We start from the raw sequence: 20,444 nt of genomic DNA on the forward strand, positions 1-20,444 counted from the left end.
CCATAGCTATTTAATCTATAATCTAAACTAATAACTATCATGTTTTGGCCACATAATAAATTAAGTAGATTTATACTTTAGGAATGAACCAATCCGGGAATTATTCTGATTATCATGAAAATGTAACATGCATAGTAGGCCTTTTACTTCTTTGTACTATGGTGAGTGTATCCACCTCCTTACTCACCTAGGTCCTGCGTGGAGGGTGGGCTCAGTGACACAGTCAGGAGAATCAAATTATCTTACAATTAGGTTCTGCCAGCAACAGTGGAGGAGAGTCCTAGGCCCTCCCTTTCCTGAACACCATGTCAACTGCTTTTTCTGAAATGATAATAAATACACTAGAAACTAAGGATAACAAAATCCATTCTTTACCCAAGGGTTCAGTTTATGGGTGTAAAGGAGGATCTCTCAACCATGATACGATTGACATTTTGGGCCAGATGATTCTTTATTGTGGAGAACCGTCCTGTGTATTGTAGGATGTTTAGCAGGATGCCATCCTCTCCTACTCACTGGTACTCCTTCCCCCAATTATGACAACTAAACATGTTTCCAAACATTTCCGAATGTCCCCCGAGGGGCAAAATCACCCTGATTAAGAACTACTAGTTTAGAGCTAAAAGAGTCTAGGGAGCATTTGGTGTTTTGCTGCCTCTTTCCTTTGCACCACACAAGGTTGTTGTTAGTGCCATGGAGTCGATTCCAACTCCTAGTGAACCTGTACACAGCAGAGTGGAACCCTGCTCAGACTTTCTGTGCCATCCTCTCACCTTCCGGCACTGTATCAAACAACGTTCCACTGCTATTCACAGGGTTTTCATGGCCAGTTTTCTTGGAAGTGAGTGGTCAGGTCATTCATCTAGTCTGTCTTACCCTGGAAGCTCCACCAAAACCTGTCCACCGTGGGTGACCAGGCTGGTATTTGAAATACTGATGGCATAGCTTTCAGTGTTACAGCAACACACAGCTGGCACAGTGTGACAACCGACAGAAGGGGGATGTGGTTTCCTGAGTGGAAACGAGCTGGGGGTGCAGTGGTAAGAGGACCAAATCTTAACCCAACAACGGGGCCTAGATTTTTAGGGATTTCTAGCGTGGGTTCTTCCTCTTTCCTTTCCTAGATCCCAGTCCTATCTTCCTGAAGTCTTCTTTTTATCCCTTTTCTTTCTTAGTATCCTTACTGTCTCTATTTCCCTGGACATGCTACTCAACCCTACAAAGATGATCAACCCTCAAGTCCATTCTTATCTTGCCAATTTCACAGCCCCCATTGCACAAGGAATATCAAGGCTTTTCTCCTTCCTCCTGTTTCTGCTGACTCTCTGAGTGGAGGAGTGAACTCATTTCTCAGCGTTTATGGGACCCAGGGTAGGATGGGGCAGAGGAAGGGATCCAACTACCTCTTACAACAGTGCTGCTACCACGCAAGTCAATGCCACCTTTATCTCCTGCCCAGATCACTGCAGCAAATTCCTCTTTGATCTCCCTGCTTCTCCCCTTGCAACCTACCATTTGTTAGCAGCCCAGAAGCTAGACTGACCCTTATTAAATGTGAATCAGATCCTGCCACTCCTCTGCTCAAAACCCTGCAAAGACTCTTCATTTTACTCAGAACAAAATCCGACATTCTTACATTGGCCTAAAGGCCCTGTGTGATCTGGTCTGTATATTAGCTTCTGACCTCAGCTCCTACTGCTTTTCCCTCCTTGCTCTTGCTGCTTCAGTTACACAGAACTCCTCGCAATTCCTTGACCCAGCAGGCACAATGCTGCCTCACATCCTCTGCACTGCCTCCTCCCTCTGTCTGGACTGCTCTTCCCTCAGATATCCATCCAAACGGCTACCTCCTTCACCGCCTTCAGGTCTCTGCTCAGACGGTAGCTTCGCAATGAGGCCCGTTCTGTTCAACCTGATGAGCATCGCAACCCCTCCCATTCCCTGACACAGCTTTCCCAGACCACCTGACCTACTCTCCTCTGATTTCCTGTAGCATTTATCAACTTCTAATATCCTATACATATTACTTTATTGTGTTTGTTATTTTTACCTTTGTCTGTTTTGTTCACCAACATATCTAGTGTCTAAAATGAATTCAATATTTATTAAATGAATAAGTGAGTGAAGGTTGAATTCTCTTCCTGGTGGAAACGCAGCAGAGAATGGAGAGGGCCTGCCTCACAGACTTTGATGCAACCTCTCCTATAATATGGCAACCAATGCATTATTGACAGTTTGGGTCGGATAAGTCTCTGTTGCATAATGTCAACATACTGTCCATTGAAAAGATTCATTTCTTTCTGAAAGCCCTTATCTGGTCTGTATCTCAAATTCATATTCTTCTTTCTAGCAAAATTTTAATCTTACGCCTTATAATAATAAGAAGAAAAAACCATTGGAAAGCATTTACCCACTTACCTACTCCAGTTTACATGACAAAGCCTCACTCGCCTTACTTCTCTGGAAGCTAGATGGGTGTTGGGTGTGAGTAGTCTCTTCACCACCCCAAAAATATATTTGCAAGCTTTTGGATTATAATCCTTTGTCAGTTAGATCTTAACTAAATTCAAGATGTAAATTACAGCAGACAAACAAGACACTTGGTTTTCTGAATTGTTTAGTGTCTACTAACAATTTCTCTTTTTTCTTTAGAAGAATTAAAGTGAAAGAAATGAAGAAAAGAAGAGGAAAGTGTAAGAGGTAAAAGGAAAAGCCTTCTTCCTCTCGGTGTTAAGATTTTAGTTCTTGGGGTTTGAATCTAGTGCGTCCAATCCGATGTCGATTAGTGTCCTACAACATCGGTCAAGCGGCTAGTGCTTCTTAATCCAGATTGTGGATATGCAGAGTCCATAGAAGCTGAATTTTCCATCTAGAAGTCTCATTAAATTGACACTAGCCACATCTTAAACTACAAACGTATGCACTTTCATCTATAGCAAAAGTAAAATATATTAATTCTGATTTTACTAACTTGTAATATTTAATAATTCTATCAGTAGCTAAAATTTACCTAATGATTACTTACATAGAAATAATTTACTAATTTAAAATGTAAGTATGAATTCAAGTAAATATTTTAATATTTTTGTAAAAAATAATTTTCAAGTATCCTCTACTCCTTTGGAATTATTAAATTATGTGTCTATCTGAGGGAAATAAGAGAATCTATTTCTCTTTGTATTCCACATCTAGAGTGTTCCTGGTACAGAATGGATGTTTACTAGGTAATAGTTAAATGAATAAAATAATTCGTATGTTAAAAAAATCATTTATTGGGGCCGGCCCAGTGGCATAGAGGTTGGGTTTGCAAGCTCTGCTTCAGAGGCCCAGGGTTTGCCAGTTCAGATCCTGGGTACAGACCTACGCACTGCTTATCCAGCCATGCTGTGGCAGGCATCCCACACATAAAATAGAGGAAGATGGGCACGGATGGTAGCTCAGGGCCAGTCTTCCTCAGTAAAAGGAGGAGGATTGGTGGCAGATGTTAGCTGAGGGCTAACCTTCCTCAAAAAAAGAAAAAATCATTTGTTTAATAAAGAAGGTCCCCAAGGAGCATTTGATTTGAAAATACTTTTAAAGCTAGTCTTACTATTGTCTGAATTTGAAAGTAATAAAAATGCTTGTCTTTAAAAATATCCTCTGAATTTAAAGCTATTTGGCAACATACTTAAATACCTAAAATGTTGATAACCTCTAGCCTAGTATTTACACTTGGCATTCAACCTTCAAAATACATTAATAAAAACTTAATGTAATTTAAAATAATATAGTGTATTATGCAACCTAAAATGACCAACAGTAGGAGATAGTTATGTAGCCAATGGCTGCTGTTGACAAAATATTATGCAGGTGTTAATGGTTATATTTATAAAGCACTTTATAACATGAAAAAATCCTACAATATTAAGTTTGAAAAGCTCTATTCTAAATTATGCATAAACTATAAATGTAACCAAGCCAAAACCTACATGTAGAAAATTTACTGGAAAGAAATATTACTCAACGTTATCTATGACTGTGTGTGGGTGTTACAATTATGAGATTTTTTTGCTTTTCATGTTTTTCCCCTAAATTTTTGTAACATGCTGCGCATTCCAAGCTGCCATCATTTTCGCCTGGACCATTGCGACAGCCTCTAAACAGCCTCCCCACTTTCACAGTTGCATAGTTTTTTCATTATCTGTGTATTAGCCAAAGTGATATTTTTAAGTGTTTGACTCTTCTTAATAAGTTGGCTTTCTATTTCAAATAGAATAAAATCCAGAATCTTTAACTGGTTGACAATAACCTGCTTGATCTGACCCTCATGTGAGTCCTACATCTATTGGTTACATACTTAAAGGCATTTCTCATTTCTCCTATAATTCATCACTGTCTTCCTGAAAAAAAGCTACACCTTATTTACTCTCTCCAGTTCACTAAATCCCACCTAAATCATGGCAACAAATCGTATTTCACTCACGGCTTACCCAGCTTGATAATTTCAGCAAGTTTTACTTATAGAACATATGTGTATTTCACTTTCCACTCATATAAATATAGGTGCAGATACGATGGATCACCTTAAAATGCTGCTAGTAATATCCGCTGAAGTAAGGGAATATGAATGTATGATTGACAGGATGAATTCACGGTAAGCAGTGTTCCCTTACTGATTACATAGGAAAAGCGTGCTTTATGCAGCAAAGATCATAATTGCTTCAGAGAGATTAAATCCATTGCTTTAGAGAAGAAGAACTGCACTGACATTTAATCAGTTTCTACCTGTGGTAGATAATTAATATTTGTTATCTGTCTTAAGTCTGGAGGCATTAGTAAATACCTGATACAAGGAAAAGAAACACAGATTACCAAATGGCAGTCTGAAATAAAGCTGCATCTTTTGCTCAGTTCCAGTTCAGTGGGTCTCCTGGGTAGAAATTAAAAGACTAGATCAGTGCTGTCTAATAGAAAAATAATGGAGCCACACAGGTAATTTTAAATTTTCTAGTAGCTACATTAAAAAAGTGAAAAGGAAACAGATGAAATTAATTTTAATAATAGATTTTAAATATATTTTATTTAACTCAAGATATCTAAAATATAACTATATTAGTATGTAATCAATATAAAAATATTAATGATTTATTTTACCATTTTTGTACTAAGTCTTCAAATTTTACTGTGCATTTTGTACTTAGAACCATCTCAGTTTGAACTAGCCCATTTCAAGTGCTGAATGGCCATCTATGGCTTGTGGCCACCACATTGGACAGCATAATGTTCAATAATAAACCAAGAGGAGAAAGTAACCAAAGAAGAGAGAGTCTAAGTTCAGTCCTCTGGGTGGCTCATAAGGCAAATTATAAACGCTTCTCCGGGATCGGTTGCTTTCAGTTTTTGAGACACCAAAACTGAGAAGCCTGGATTCAAACTGTCTGAAACGGGCTGTCCAAAGTTCCAGCCAGCCAAAGGTCAATCAGTGGATGTGCTTGGTTGCACATGGTGGAAACTTGGCAAGATTTCTCTTTGCCATCCAAACAGGTCTGCAATCCACCACAGATGAGAATAGGAGACTTTTATGGCTTCATCAGCCCCATTGATCTTCAGTTAGAATGAGTATAATTGATTATTCAAACAACAATACTCTGGAGACAGAAAGGAGGTACTCTTAATAATTACTCTGGGACAACAGGCATAATATGAGACTGTCCCTGCTGGCAAATAAGGACACGTGGTCATCCTACCTTTAGGCAGCAGTTCCACCTATTCAAAGAACTTGGGTTCTGGAGAGTTAGGCACATGCATCTCCAAGGATCTATGTAACTCAACAAAGAGGAGCCAGTTCCCACAGGAGCCCTGCCCACAAAGCCCTAAATTCCTCCTATAGAATTCTAGGTCTCATCCCAAGAGCCAGCGTCTAAAGGGTCTTTTACTCCCATGTTGATAACATTGCTTTGAGGCAATTTGCAAGCTTCCTGTTTTGCAATTTTCCACTCTGGGTCATGCTTAAATTGGGGGTTTAATGAGAAATGGTTGTTGTCAGCTAAATGGAGCTTCTTCTTGGCAGGGTCTCCCAAGGAAAGTAGAGGACCAGTAAACAAAGCTGTGCATGCGGGTGGCCAGGAGATTTTTTTTTTTCCCTTCTCTTTCTTTCTTTCTTTTTCTCCTATATAAAAAAAGAAGTAGAGCAATCAGCAGTGACAGCCGAGGGAAATATTTCATGGGAAGTAACAGATGGCTTAAGGCCACCGTCATTTCTGAGTGGGAGGGAGAATGCCTGCGGGCCTGGAAAATTGAAGGTTTGGAAACTAATTTTGTTTGACTCTTTAATCCATTTCAAACATGGGCCCCAAAATGGAAGATTAAAGGATTTCACTTTTGCTGCTGAGTACATTCCATTCAGAAAGGTAAAAGATACAGAAGTAGGATGACTGGATGGAACAACAGGAGAGTGAACAGGAGGAACTTACCTTTATTAGCGCTACGGTAGTTGGGTAAAGTTCTCGAATTAGGATTTCTTAGTATTGTTGTTGTTTATGTTAAGTCTGGAGTGCTTTACAAAATTGTCAGACACCCGGTTACCGTACGAGGTTATATTTTATATAGAAACTACGGGTCAGATTACTCGGGGCAAAAAGGCGTAAAGTAAGATTCAGAGATTTGTTAGTGACAGCATTACAGCAAAGGTGATGATGAGCACAACGGACTCAAGTCCATTCATTTATTCATCTAATATTTATTGAGCAGCTACTCTGCAGCTGGTGGTCTTCTGTTTTAGGTTCTGGAATTAGCCCTGAAGGAGGTGGAGAAAGACTCTGTCCTCTACATTATGAGAGCAAGAAATTGACAATAAAGAAGTAAGCGGATAGTAAGATAATTGCAGATATGTATAAGCATGTGAAGAAAACTTAAAAGGGTATTGGGAGAAAGAATAAGTAGGATGGAATGGTGGTACTTTAAATAGTGTGGTCAAGAAAGACTGCTCTGAGGAGGAGGAATTTAACCTGAAACCTGAGTAGTAGGAAGGAGCCTTCTAGGTGGCAGGAATAACGTGCAAAGGGAGCTTGGCCTACCATGTGCCGGGCATCATTCTAGGTGTTAGGGATACAGTGTGAAAAAATTCGGCAACCTTTAGCCCTCATACAGCTTCTATGTCAGTAGGAGTGGAAAAATAAATAAAGGCTAAATAGAAAAACTTCGCTGGGAGATGCTAGGTAGAAAAATTAATCAGGAAAGGTGACAGATCGTGGCTCAGAGAAGGTTTCTCCAAGAAGGTAACATTTGAGCAAGGAGCTGATGGCAGATAAGGGAATGAGCCACACAAATTTATGGGGGAAGACAAGTGTTTTAGACAGAGGGAACAGCCTGCGCAAAGGCCGTAGGCAAGAATATGTGTAGCTTATTTGAGTAACAGCTAGGAGACCAATGTGGCTAGAGTTTACCCTGGAAAAGGACAAGAGCAATTTATATGTAATACTTAATACTTAATGATAGAAGATGATGGGCGCCTTAAAGGTGGAGAGAATCTTTATATCCCAGAACCAACATACCTCCTGAACACAGATGCTCTTTCTCTGACAGCAGAAGGCCTATGTCTAGCTCTGGGAAATAATGCTCATTCCAGGTAATGTGCTTTTGTTTTGGTATTTTCCTCATCTACCTCAAATTCCACAATACTTCCGGATATTATAAACTGCAAAACTGAATATGTGTTCAGAGGTAGTTTGCTTCCATATTTTCTAACTTGATTCATTGATTTGTAAGGAAAGATTAAAGATTCGCTGGCCAATATTGTAAGACTGCATGATTTTATCTATCACCAGTGTGTGGTTTAATCTTCAGTTCTTTAGGAGAACTTCCAGATATCTTTCTGTTACTGATTTCTACTTTAATTCATTATGGGCAGAGAACATATTTGTATGATTTAGACTATTTTACATATATTGAGATTGCTTCATGGCGCTCAATGTCTTAGTGATTGTTCCGTGTGCACGTGAAAAGAATATGTATTCTCTGTTGGGTGGAAGCTCTACAAATGCCAATTAGACTGGTAGTGTTTAATCTTCTATATTCTTAAAGATTTTCTATCTTAGTTTTTTCTACCAATTAGTGAGAGAAATGAGTTGAGATCTTCAAATATAATTGTGGATATGTTTATTTCTCTTTCAAGTTCCATCGGCTATTTCCTTATATATTTTGAAGCTCTATTATAGAGGCATACACATTTATAATTATGTCCTCTTAATTTGTTGATCATTATGAAATATACTATTTTATCTCTGATAGTATTCTTTGAAATAAACTTTATCTGATGTTAATATAATTGGGCTTTGCTTTTTTGTCCAATCTAACCTCTGCCTTTTAATTAGAGCATTTAAACAATTTAAATTTAATGTAATTTTTGATGTAGTTGAGTATAAATCTACCATTTTGATATTTAATTTCTATTTTTCAATTGCTTCTTTGTTTTCTTTTACTCTTCTCCTACTATCTTTCGGAATGAATGCTTTTTATGATTCCATGTTATCTCCACTATTGTCTTATTAACTGTACCTCTTTAATATATTTTAGCAGTTCTTCTTGGGGTTATAATATTCATTTCTTTTTTTTGAGGAAGATTAGCACTGAGCTAACTGCTGCCAATCCTCCTCTTTTTTCTGAGGAAGAATGGTCCTGAGCTAACATCCATGCCCATCTTTCTCCACTCTATATGTGGGACTCCTACCACAGCATGGCTTGCCAAGCAGTGCCATGTCCACACCTGGGACCCGAACCGGCGAACCCCAGGCCGCTGAAGCAGAACGTGTGCACTTAACCTCTGTGCCACTGGGCAGCCCCTATAAGATTCATTTCTAAATTATCACTACCTATCTTTAAATAATAGAGTACTACCTAATTTTGTACTACCTAATGTATAGTATAAAAATCTTACAACAGAGTCCTTGTCCTTCCTGTCTTTTGTGTTATTTCTATGATACATTTTGCTTCTACATATTATACACCCCACAATACATTGTTCTTAGTTTTGCTAAAATAGTCAATTATCTCTTAAATAGATTAAACATGTGAAAAATACATTTTACTTTTACCCACACATTGATCATTTCTGACACTCTTCATCTTTAGGGTAGAGCCACATTTTCAAATAATACCGTTTCTTTCTGCTTCTCTTTTTTGCAGTGTAGATCTGCTGACAATGAATTCTCTCAACATTTGCTTGTTTAAAAAGTCTTTATTTTCCCTTAATTTTTGAAAGATATTTTTCCTGGGTACAGAACTCTAGTTAGACAGGTTTTTTTTTTTTTCCCTTTTGAGGCTTCGCTCCATGGTCTACTGACTTGGGTGGATTCTGAAAAAACTTCGGCTGTAATTCTTATATGTGATCCTCTTTACATAATGTGTCTTTTTCTTGCTGCTTTTAAGATTTTCTTTTATTATTGATGTTCTGAAACTTAATTACAGTATGCCTTTGTGTAGTCTTTCCTATGTTTATTCTGCTGTAGTCATTGAGTTTCTTCTATCATTGTATTATTTGTTTTTATTAACCCACTATTTCTTTATTTCTCATATCTTATCTTTTTTGGAGTAATCAAGTATTTTTTATTATTTTATTTCCCCCATTAGCTTGTTAGTTATAGATTAAAGGAGAGGTTAAAATATGCACACTAGACTTATTACTTTCTATAATAAAATTAGTATTTTTTAGCACCTCCCAGACGGTACGGGGAACTTAGAATATTTTAACTCCATTTACCTTCTACTGCCTCTTGTGCTGTTGTTGTCATGTCTTTTAATTCTGCATATATTTTAAACTCCAGAAGATATTATTTTGTTATTATTTTATTTTATTGTTTTATATAGTCAATATATTTACTCACATATTTACCCTTTTTGGTACTCTTCCCATCTTTGTGAATTTCTATGATTCCATTTAAAATAATTTTTCTACTTCCCAAAGAATTATTTTTAATATTTATTATTGTGTAGTTTGCCAGTACTTAATTCTCTTTTTCTCTGTATGAAAATATTTTTATTTCCCCTCGATTGTTGAAGACTATTTTCACTCAATATAGAATTCTATATTGAGTGCCAGTTATTTTATTTTGGCACTTTTATAGATGCTACCTCATTGTCTTCTGGCTTCCGTCATTTCTGTTGAGATGCGATCAATTTATAATTATTACTTTGAAAGTAAAGAGTCTTTTTCTTCCAGCTACTCTTAAATTGCTTTTATTTTTGTCTTTAGTTTACAGAAGTTAGACTACGTTGTGCCTGTGGTGGTTTTCTTTGAATTTAATCTTTTTGGGGTTCTTAGAACTTCTTGAATGTGGGTTGATATGTTTTATCAGGTTTTGGAAATTCTCAGTCATTATCCCTTCAAATATTGCTCCTGTTCTTATTTCTTTATCCTTTATAACTGTAAACCCAATCATAAGTGTTAGCTCTTTTTTTTTCACTATATTTTATATACCTTTACAGTCTTACTGCGTTTTTCATCCTCTTTTCTCTCCATGGTTTGATCTGAATTTTCCTTCACTGTCCTGTCTTTCAGTTCACTAATTCTCTTTTGCTCTAATTTTCTATTAAACCCATCTATTTAGTTGAGTATCTAAGATACTGTATTTTTCAATTCTAAAATTTCTATTGGATTCTTTATTTAAAGATTCCAGTTTCCCATTTTGCAGCTTGTCATCAGTTTCCCCCAAAATATTGATTACAGTTAACGTGAGGTCTCTTTCAGATAACTCCAATATCTAGGTTGCCTGTGGACCCATTTCTGTTATTCTCTTTTTAGTTCTTGATTTTTAGTCATTTAGTTCTGTCTCTAAGCAGGCCCAGTAATTTTCAGTTGAATAGTGGGTATTACCTATGAAAACTTGTAGAGGCTCTTATGATATTATCTTCTTCCATAAAATATTGACTTTTCTTTGGGCAGGCAATTAGATTAGGAGATAACCCTGATTCAATGGGGCATTGGGAGAAATCAAGGTTGAACTTCAATTTTTGTGAGAGCCTGTCTATTTCCGGTTTGCCTTTACTCTCAACAAGCAGTTCTTCATGGTTTCAACTCAAAGTGTAGAATGTTTACCACTGCCTCTCATCCTTGGCTGGGACATGATCTTCAATTTGTGTCTCCCCAGCACCAAGTTATCAACAAAAGTTTGCTAGGTTTTTTAACTTCTTTTGTGTGTCATTATGTTTGCTTTCTAATCTTTTCACCCTGCACGGCTTACTAATGGCAAAACGTCTCAAGAGGAAAAGCAACAGTGGATGTCAGCTTGTCTCACTGTCTTTTCTCCCTTTCCAGAATATTTATCCCCTAACTCCTTTCTCCCTTGATTGCTCTCTAATGCCTTCAAATTGCTACATTTTAGTGTTTGTCCAGCTTTCATTGATGTTATCAGAGGAAGAGTTGATTCAGTGTAAGTTACTCTGATTTTTTAAAATACAGATGAATTTGTACTTTTAAATTTATTTTACTTTTAAATATCATTTTGATGAAAAAATTTATTTAAATATCAAAGAGACATTGCATTTATGCCAAGTGAAATAGCAACCTGAAGTCAGGACACCTATTACTTGGCAACCACATTTTTAATAGATGACTAGACTGTAGTCATGCTGGAAATCAAGTGAGAGGAGGAAAGAAAGAAACCATGAAATCATATTACCAGCAAGATGTTAGTTGAAACTAAAGGGAAAGGTAATGGAAAACAAGTTCTGCAGTGTCATTGTGGGTGTGTGTAGGAGAAAGAGAACCATTAATAGTCCATTTATTTTTAGAAAATATCTTCTGCATTGTAAAAATATGACCATTTATCAGGTAGCACTATGATCTTTCAGTGTAAATTGGTAAAAGGAGATGTTGATTGAGAGACAAGTGGTATTAGTCATTCTATGTTTGCTGAAGTTTTGAAAATAAGATGGCAGAACTGAGTAGCCCCTTTTCTTCAGCTATTGAAAAATCACAGGTGTATCATTTAGAGGAGAGTCAGTACAATATGGTAGACTTGTGGAAAAGTTCTATTCTGTGCTCAACCTATAATAAAAGCAGTTATATGAAATGAGTGAATGATGGAAGAAATGAACAAACACAACCTCTAGACTCTTTACTTTGGTTATCAGCCTCCAGGAAACCACTAACCTGCCCTCCCACAACAAAAATGCTAAACCACCAGAGAGTCATGCTACAATTCACCAAGCAGGTGATACCAGGGAGTGTATGGAAGAAATCTAAAAGGAGAGTGGAAGAGTGAGAGGGGATCTTGGAGTCACGGTAACTAGGGTTCAAATTCCCAGGTTCTGACACTTCTTAACCATGTGGTCTTAGTATCATGCTTGAGTCTCTGCTTTTTCATTTGTAAAACGAGAATAATAACACCTATCTTGTAATGCTGTTGCATGGATTAGAAATTTCCTAGCAAAATGACAGACATAAATAGGGTCTCAATAAATAATTGATATTCTTGTTATCTCTTTCTCAAAACCTCCAGGATAATAATGTATATCTAGTTACTTATCGTCATGTAATCATTTACGTGAAAGACAATTTGCCTTATAGATTCTTTCAGAATGAACTTTCAGTTTTTATATTAGATTAGTTATGTGAAATCGGCAAATGGTGGGATAATGATTTCATTAAAAGAATTCATAATAATCATCCCAGGAGCTATTAGTAATTTCTCCTGGGGAAATGAAACAATTAAACACTATAAAGTTGAAAAAAAAAGGAAATCAAATGGAGTGTAGCTTTTGTAATTATGATTTGTATTCCATTTATCATTTGAACACAATGAAACGTCAACGTAGGCTGAGTTCTTTGTCATCAGTGATTAGAAACCCAAAATTAATTTGTGGCACAATAACTCTGACACTGATCAGTGTGCTTTTTCTGATACCACCACTTTAACGATTATTCATAAACAAGAACCTCTACTTTATTGACTCTTCTACCGCTGTCCATCACCTCCTTCATGCCCTCAACTTGCTGCCTTACTGGGTTTAGAAGCCACAGCCCATAATTATAATCAGTGTCTCCCACTCAGTTTCCTTGCCCTTCCCTTCCATTATGCAGGCATGGCAAAACACTAACCTTCTCTCCCCCATTTCTCTTTATAGAAGAACTCATACATATTATAATATGTTTTATATGCTTGTTCTCCCTGCTCCCTCTTCACTCATTGTCCCTTAAGCCCACCCCAATCAGGCTATTGTGCACATCAGTCCTCTTAAATTGTTCTTATCAAAGGCACTGAATCTAGTAGTCAACTCCACATCCTCATCTGATTCAGCAGCATTTGATGCAGGTGATAGATATTTCCCTACTTTTTGAAAAACCTTCTTTAACTAGCCACAGGGACACATCATTGCCTAGTTTGTCTCAGATTTCACAGTCTGCTACTGCTCAGCCTTCTCTGGTGGTCGTTTCCTTTTCTTGGTTTCTGAATGTTGCTGTGCACTGGGGCGAGTCCTTGGACTCCTCTTTATCCTTATTCCCTTCCTTGATGATCTCATTCAGACTATGGCTTTAAATTCATCAGGTCTGAGATTCTAATAGGCTGAATAATGGCTCTCAAAGATATCCAGGTCCTAACCCTTGGAATCTGTAAATGTTACCTTATATGGCAAAAAGGACTTTGCAAATGTGATTAAGTTTAGGATCTTCATGTAGGAAGATTGTCCAGGATATTCAGGTGAGTCCTAAATGTAATCACAAGTGTCCTTATAAGAGGAAGGCAAAGGGAGATTTGACTACAGAGACAGAAAGTAATGTGTGACTGAAGCAAGATGCTGTGCTGGAAGTTGGAGGAAGGGGCTGCAAGCCAAGGAATGCAAGAATTGCAGCTCTGAGCTGGAAAAGGCAAGGAAATAAATTCTTCCCTAGAGCCTCTGAAAGAATGTGGCTTTGGTGTCAACTCAATGAGATCATTTGGACTTCTGTGCTCCAGAACTGTAAGACTATAAATTTGTGTTATTTTAAGCCAAGTTTGTGGCAATTTATTACAGCAACCATAAGAAACTGATATAGATACACTTTTTTCTTTACATTTTAACATCTTTGAGCTCAAGATGCATCTAAAAGTCATGGCATCCTAGGATTGCTGTCAGCCAGATGGGAGTCGTGACCTAGCTGGAGTAGTTCCGTGGTGTTAAGTACATTTACATTGTTGTGCAACCAATCTCCAGAGCTCTTTTCATCTTGCAAAATTGAAACTGTCTAACTATTGAACAACAACTCCCCATTGTCCCCTCTTCCCATCTTCTGGCAGCCACCCTTCTACTTTCCGTCTATGAATTTGTCTACTCTAAGGACCTCATATATATGGAATCACACTGTTTTTGTCTTTTCATGACTGGCTTATTTCTCTTAGCATAATATCATCAAGGTTCATCCACGTTGTTGCATGTGGCAGAATTTCCTTCCTTTTTAAGAGTGAATAATATTCCACATTTTGTACATAATGTACATACCATGTTTTGTTTATCCATTCATCTCTTGACGAACATTTGGGTTACTCTTCCCATGGCTTTTTCTTATGCTTGGAGTAAAATCTGAAGCACTTACATTGGCTTACAAGGCTCTGTATGACCTGGCCCCTAGCCATCACTTTGGCTTTTTGTCTATTAAGCTCCTCCTCACTACACCCTAGCCTCACTGGCCTCTGTCACACCTGTGCTGTCTCCTCTTTTGCTAGTGCTCCAGGACGCCTCTCTGAGTGGTCCCCAAGGATCCTCCCTCACTTCCCTCAGGGGTCCCCTCAAATGTCCCCTTCTGAGAGAACACCTCATCTAAAACAGCACTGCTTCTGCCTCCCCTACGGTTGCTTTGTGCTGATTCATTTTCCTCCATGGCATTTACTGCCTGACGTTATTTGCTTTTATGAGTTTATTTATTATCTGTCTCCCAACCAGAATAAAACTCCAAGAAGGCAGGCATTTTGGCTCATTAAATGTTGCATCCTGAGTGCCTAAAATAGGAAATAGCACACAGTAGAAATTCAATAAGCGTCCTAGAATACTGACTGAAGTAAAAGAGATCAAATTCAGCAATTAACTTTTGGAGTATTCTAATTTTTTTTTAAATTAAAAGACTTTATTTCTTAGAGCAGTTTTGGTTTGCAGTAAAATTGCACGGAAAGCACAGAGAGCTCCCGGGTACCTCCTTTCCTCCCTCCAGTATCCCCTATGGTCAACATTTTGCCTTAGTGTGGTACATTTGATACAGTTGACGGACCAAATTAAGACATCATTATTAACTAATGTCCATAGTTTACATTAGGGTTCATTCTTTGCTGTACAGTTCTGTGGATCTTGACAAATGGGCAATGTCATGTATCACCATTATGGTATCATATGGAATAGTTTCACTGCCCCGTGCCCCACCTGTTCACCTCTGTCTTCTTCCCCCAACCCCTGGCAACCACTGGAGTGTTTTAATTTTACGTTCCCAGGAAAGACTGAGAAAGCCCATGCTTGAGTTTTCTGCGGCTCCTGACACGCCGCCTTCATGTTTAATGTTCGTGCTTTTCAAAGCTATTAAGAAACTGCAGCACATTTCTTGGGTTAAAAAAAGAAGTAAAAAAAACACTTCAGCTAATAATGTTCCATTTTGTATCCTTTCAGAAAGATTGCTTGGTTCCTAATTATCGCCCAGCTGTGGTCTCTGAGGCTGACATCTGAAAGCTGTGATTAATACAGGGGCTCACTGGGAACTAGTTTCTCACATAAACTCATTTCCTCTTTCTAGGATTCTCCCCACTCCCCCTTTTTTCCCCTCTCTTCTTGTCTTCATTTTCTAAGAGGTTTGAGTTATTGAGATTTCTAAACCTGTTTACATGCAATGCCACTTTAATTAAGAAATGGCCACAAGCAAATTGATTTTTCCAGTCAGTTATGGGGGAAGGCTGTGCTTCAGAGTTTCCAAATGGCAGATGCTCTAATATTGGTAGTGGGGGTGAGGGGTAGGCAATATGGAGAGCTACCTAAGGGCCAGGCATCTTTCTGTAGGGATACGGACAGAGGGACTGGTAAATGAGTGACATCTTTCCTGATAAGGAGAGGATCTCTGTCCTATGTACTCCCTGACTACTCGTGAAGGCAGCTGAAATGTGGCAAGACGGATTAAAGCTTTGTGGTCCTCAGTTTGGCTCCTGGGGTCTTCCTCCCTCCTTGACGCATATGACCACCGGCTCTGGATCTTTTCCTCAGCCTTCAATCCTAGCCTATCTCCTTGGAGAAACTCGCCAGTTATAAAATCACAGCTATTGCTAAATGCAGTGAAGTCTTCTGAGCGCCAAGGAAGAAGATAATGTATTCAAGAGAGGAAGTTATTTATGTTCATTGAATAAACCAAGTTCCTAAGAATGGTTTGTTTTCCCAAATTGCTTGCCCTTTCCCAAGCACATAAATCTTTCTTTGCACATGTTTTGCATGTGCTCATCTCAGTGTCATTGTTACCATTTCTTTCTTTTCTCCTTCTCTCTCTGTGTGGCCCCAGGGAGAGTCAGTCCCTCCTTGTTCAATCTCCCCGTAGTTCTTTATACATAATTTTAATATAACACTGTTTACTCCTCTACTAAGGGACAAGTTCTTTCTTAAAGGCAGGAAGTTCATCGAGAGCTTCACAATCCATAGTTAGGTACTCAAGAAATTGCTGACTGAAAGAATGAACTTAGATCTTTTAAACATAGTGAAACAGGAGTCCTGGCTTGAGAGTAAACTGTGGCGACCCTATGGCCACTCCAGCGTGTCTGGAGGACTGGTGGAACCAGACCACTACAGGCCATTCTCACGAGGACTGAGAATCTCTGGGGCAAGAATTGTACTACAGGACTCCTGCCTGGAAAGACTGATTTCTCCTGCCTCCAGGCCTCTACACATGCTCTGCACATGTTCTGCTGAAGACTCTCCCTCCACCTCTTGACTGAGCTAATTCCATTTATATTTCAGAGCCGAGTTTAAATATCGCTTCCTTAGGAAGCCTTCACTAGCCACCCAGACTGTCAGTCCCCTTTCTTCTTCCCTCCCAGAGCATCCTGATTTCTACATCAATACGTACATCATGCTTAGTTACTTGTCCAGTGTCTGTCCTACTTGCTTATAAATTTCATAGGGTCAAGACCATCTCTGCTTCGTTTATGGCTTTACCCCTAGGATCTGGCACAGTTCCTATGCATACTAAGGGCTCAAAAATATTTGTTAAATAAACAACTGGGTGTATGCAAATACCTATTTAGTGCTCCACTTCAGTGACTCATAAGTACATCAAACTTAATGTGTTGCAGACTTTTGACTTCCTTTCTGAAGTCTGCTCTTCATCTTCCTTATCTTAGTAAATGCATCAACATCCATCCCATGGCTCAAGCCAGAGACTTGGTAGTTGATCTTGATTCGTCTTCCCCTTTGCCGCACCTCCATACTGAATCTACCAGCAAATCTTTCCTATTCCAAAATACATCTTCCATTTATTTATAACCATCTCCAGCATCACTGTCCTTCAAGCCACCACCATCTCTCACCTGCAAATCATCTCCTGGCTACTCTCCCTACTTGCCCTGTTGTTCCCCTCTAATTGCTAATTAAATTGCTAAATGACGCTAATTCCCCAACCAGCAGTCAGGATGATCTTTGCAAAATGTAAAGAAAATGATCCCATTGCTCTGCTCTTTCATGACAGCCCTGGTGCAACCCTCAAATCCAGGCATAGCCTGGCCACTCTTTACCGCTCCAATTCTGCCCCTCGCCATTCTGCTCTCCCTCATTCAGTTTTAAACGCACTCACTCCAAGCTTATTTTATTGGATGTGCCATGCTTCTTTCTTCATTATGGCTTTTGCTATTCCCTTTGCCTGGAAAAGTCTTTACCTAGCCCCTCAAAAGGTTGTTTCCTTCTCACTCTTTGACTCTCAAGTTAAATGCTATTTCCTGACTGAGGTCACCTCCTGACAACTCCATCAGCTCTTGATACTTGTCACAACACCTTGACTATTTCTTTCTTAGCACTTCCTGTAGATAGTTGTCCATTTATTAATTTGTTTGTTTGTTTACTGTCAGTCTGCACACTGGAATCTAAGCTTCATGATGCCTCTTTTGCACATAACTGTTCACCATGAGCTATTTTAGTGCTCAGCATACAATAGATGTTTAATAAATGTTTATTGACTGAAAAGAACAGACAAATGATTGAACAAAGCTCACAGGCAGTGGGGTTGGTATGGAGTAGAAGGGTGGTTCTGAGGACAGTCCCGGGTCTTTCACAGGAAGTTGCAGTGGCCCAGATATTGGTTGCCTCTACCTTGGTCACCATCAGCCTCGGTGTGGACATCTGCAATAATTGGCCTCTCTGTGGGCAGTGGGGGCCAAGCTCTCACCTCAGGCATGGCAGAGGCAGACACAGCACCTAGAAAGCTGGGGTCCCCTCAGGGCCCAGAAGGTTGTTTGAACACTTGGGTGGTGCCATATGGGAAGAATTTGGGCGTTGCTAGGACCCATATGGGAAGAATTTGAGGGGGATGAAGATTCTACAGAGTGGGCGAGGAAAGAGCTAGAAAAATGCCATTTTGTGAGTGTTGTGGTCAGGGACATGTGGCTTTTGATTACCTAAGTCTTTTAAGCCTCTCTCTCAATTGGTAACTTATTTGAGGTTTAATTTTTATCTTCAAAACATTTAGAGTAGGCACTATTAATAATCACTTGCACCAACAGTGGTGGAAGATGAGGACTCAGGGAGTTAAACAAAAACTCAGTCCCACTGGTGGTAGTGGTTGCAATTTTATGAAGTCACTTTGGAAGTACATTAAAAAGCAAACACAAAAGATCTTTGAGCCATGTTCCAGCTGTTGTAGAAATCCTTCAGGTATTTATGTCAATGTGTACATTAACAGTCTTAATAGGTCGCAGGTGGCTGCATTTTGTTTTTTTAAAGCATTCTTACAAGGCAATCCAATTTAAGTACACATTTGGGCCAAATTCTCATCCTTTATGGCTCTATGGGGACATGAATTCATTAGTGAAAAGGCATGGACTGCTTTAAAAGGAAGAATTGTCTACCGGTTAGCGAGTTGGCCTAAAATATTAGGAACTCTATATCCTGTTTCCACTCTGTTCATTGTCAAATTATTTCCTTCAGCGGGGGCTGGTTTTTCTCTGGGCTGATGTTTCTTGCTGTCATCTCCAACATGAGTGCTAGGTGAGGAAAACGAGATGACAGCAAACCAACATGGATTAGTCTCGTCCAATATCCAGCCTCTCCAGGCTTCCTCTCTGTCCATAACTGATGCTACTTAAGCCCAGTTTCAGGCCCACTCGTTTCCGAGGCTTAAACTGCAGCAAGATGTTCCAGCACACACTCTGAATCTCTGCATAAAGTCAGTGTGCCTCCAGTCCAGCTATGACCTTTTGCACAAGCCCTTCTGCTTATATCCGAGAGCTAGTCTCTACCTCTTGTGTCAGTTGTGAGAATTGGGCTTCTCCCTTGTCCTTGGTGCCTGAGTTTCTGCATTGGAAACCTGATGCTACCATTGTCTCTCTTCTTTTAGTTTATTTTTCTTTAGATACTTTTTTACTGTGGTGAGATATACATAACATGAAATTTACCATTTTACCTATTTAACTATACTTAAGTATATAGGACATTCACATTGTAAATTCATTCATATCGCTGTGCCACCATCACTACTCCCCCTCCAGAACTTATTCATCATCCTAAACTGAAACTCTGTACCCCTATTCCCCCTCCCCACAGCCCCTGGTGATTCCTGTTCTACTTGTTGCCCATTGTCTCTTATACCCAGTCCTGCCTTGCTCTTTCCTGCCCAACTCTCCGTTCCCCAGCCACAGGGACTAGTCAGAGCCCAGAGTCTTACTTTTGAACTTTGATGTAGGAGGTAAAGCCTGCAAAATTTTTATATTTGCTGCCTGCCTGGACTTCTGAGTATCACGTCAAACCTCAGTCTTCACTGTCTTTCTCTGCCTGTCCCTCATAATTTCCCTACTATTTTGCTTTGAGCTCCCTACCCTACAACACATTCTTCCTACTTCCATTCCTCCCTTCCCCATATATGTGGCTTATTTCCATACCCTCTGAAACAGCAGTCTCTCCGCTAGACTGACTATACTCCCTTCTCAGCATCTGTAGGTGGACCCTTCTCCCTTCCCCCTATTTCTAAGTCTTCATCCCTCCCAGCATGCTCTTCCCAGGCTCTGAGGCAAGAGGACATTGCCGTTCAGTGCGTGGTCAAATGGAGACAAAGCCACTGGCTCTGCAACCTCTAGAAGGATAAAGCTCTCAATCCCTCTAGGAGGATAGAGATTCAAATTCAGAATTATTAGCAAAAGGCAATGAGAATTGACAAAGCACTGCACAAGGAAAACGGTCACCCTCTGGCAACACAAATGAGATGAATTTTAATGTACTGGAGTGACCCAATATGAAATCTCATTTTACATATAGATTTAAAAGAT

The 20,444-nt window shown here is 39.1% G+C and overlaps 1 long non-coding RNA gene across 2 annotated transcripts in view; it reads left to right on the top strand.

Annotated features, from left to right (window-relative positions):
- LOC139076457 (uncharacterized) overlaps positions 1-20,444 on the top strand; it is a 71,710-nt gene that overhangs the window by 39,994 nt on the left and 11,272 nt on the right. For both annotated transcript variants that reach the window (XR_011528084.1, XR_011528085.1), the window contains exon 3: positions 2,653-2,700. This is a non-coding gene — a long non-coding RNA (uncharacterized lncRNA). The remainder of the gene's footprint in view (positions 1-2,652; positions 2,701-20,444) is intronic.

Source organism: Equus przewalskii, chromosome 16 (assembly GCF_037783145.1).
Source record: "Equus przewalskii isolate Varuska chromosome 16, EquPr2, whole genome shotgun sequence".
Lineage (NCBI taxonomy): Eukaryota > Metazoa > Chordata > Mammalia > Perissodactyla > Equidae > Equus > Equus przewalskii.